At 40.6% G+C, this 1692-nt stretch overlaps 1 non-coding gene across 1 annotated transcript; it reads left to right on the forward strand.

The window, feature by feature from the left end:
- Positions 1–419: 419 nt before the first annotated feature.
- Trnak-uuu (transfer RNA lysine (anticodon UUU)) lies at positions 420–493 on the forward strand. Its single transcript has one exon. It is a non-coding gene; the product is annotated as a tRNA-Lys (tRNA).
- Positions 494–1692: the final 1199 nt, after the last annotated feature.

Consider the following 1692-nt stretch of genomic DNA (forward strand, 5'->3'; position numbering starts at 1 on the left):
GGCGCGTGTTTTTCTTTCTTTCTTTCTTTCTTTCTTTCCTTATAATTAGAAAAAATCTTAACTTCATTAACCGCAGTAAAAAAAAGCCTAACCATACCCCTATGCCTCCTTTGGCGTTGTAAACTGCCGACCTATGTTTCTGTATTTCGTCAATGAGCCCCTCATTTCCTATCTATATTATTCTGCGAAAGCCTAGCGAGGGTCTCGGTTCTGACAGCCTTGATGCCTAGGTAGCATAAGAGGGCTTCCCGCCAGTTACCCACTAGTGAGAGGCTGTAGACGTTTGAGTCACGCCCCGGGGGTTGAAAAGAAGGTCCCCTTCTCCCCGTGTTGTCAGAGTGGTGCTGGCTACCACCCTCAAGCGTCAGATACACTTCTAGTTAATATAAATAGCCCAGAAGGTGAAGGACAACACAGTGGCCCAGATAGCCGAATTGGTAAGGCATTCGAGATTTAATCGAAAGGCGTGGGTTCGGTCCCCACTCTGGGGGCGTGTTTTTCTTTCTTTCTTCCTTCATTATATTTAAAAAAAATCTTTAATTTATTTTAATTTAAAATAAAATTTAAAAAATATTAAAAAAAAAATAGAGCCTAACCACACCCCTATGCCTCCTTTGGCATTGTAGACTGCCGACCTATGTTTCTGTATTTCCTCAACGAGCCCCTCATTTTCTTACTATATATATATGTATATATATAAATAATTTATAAATATTTATATATATTTATAGTATAAGTAAAGAGTAGGATACACAGTAAGAACTATAACAATCACGGGTTACTTACGTAGAGCAAAGAGGACTTGCCTTCTTCAGAGTACAGTTACGTGATTTTGCTGTCACAAACATTTGGAACACATTTCTTATATAGCTTTGCAAAAAACTGTGAGAAGGAGCGGAAGATGTTTCTGAAATGGAGAGTATACGTGCAGTCGGGCTATAGAAAATGTTAACACAACAACAAAAAAAAGAAATGAGAAAGAGGGAGAGAGATAGAAACGGTAGTATTGACAAAGCGGCGCTCCAGGTTGCACGAGGCAACTACCACACAGCGTGATAGTTTCCTCAACATGTACATCAAAGCTGTCCAAGGCGATGTAAGAAAAGCATGCCAAACACAAATTTATTTCCGCTACAATGTGACTACCAACGAAAAGAAAGTCCGAGAGGACATCGCAAGCTGTCGCGACATAATTATTAAACCTGCCGACAAGAGAGGCGCCATCGTAGTCCTTGACAAACCCTACTAAATTAGGAGGCCAATAAGCAACTATCGGTATCGACGTTCTATAAAGCACTACCCAAGGATTCCACTCAAGACTATAAGCAAATTGTCAAAGATAAACTTGCTGAGCTTGTTAAAAATAAAACAATAAATGAAACCACGGCTCCTTTCCTGATCCTTGTAAGCCGAGCAGCTGGTACATTTTATCTTCTCACAAAGATTCACAAGGTAAAACAAACAGGATGCCCCATTGTTTCTGGCATGGGCACTGTTACCGAAAACATCTCGCGCCATGCGGATAATATCGTTTGCGACATTCCCCCAGCCTTCCCTCCTTCATTAAGGATACCAATAGTTTTCTCCAAAACATATCAAAAATTCAAATTCCTTACAACTGCCTCCTAGTCACCCTCTATGTTGCGTCATTGTATACTAACTTCCCCTATGAAGATGGCATCACCGCAGTAT

This window comes from Haemaphysalis longicornis, unplaced genomic scaffold, assembly GCF_048455015.1.
Source record: "Haemaphysalis longicornis isolate Haplotype H1 unplaced genomic scaffold, Haemaphysalis longicornis Haplotype H1 scaffold_5, whole genome shotgun sequence".
Lineage (NCBI taxonomy): Eukaryota > Metazoa > Arthropoda > Arachnida > Ixodida > Ixodidae > Haemaphysalis > Haemaphysalis longicornis.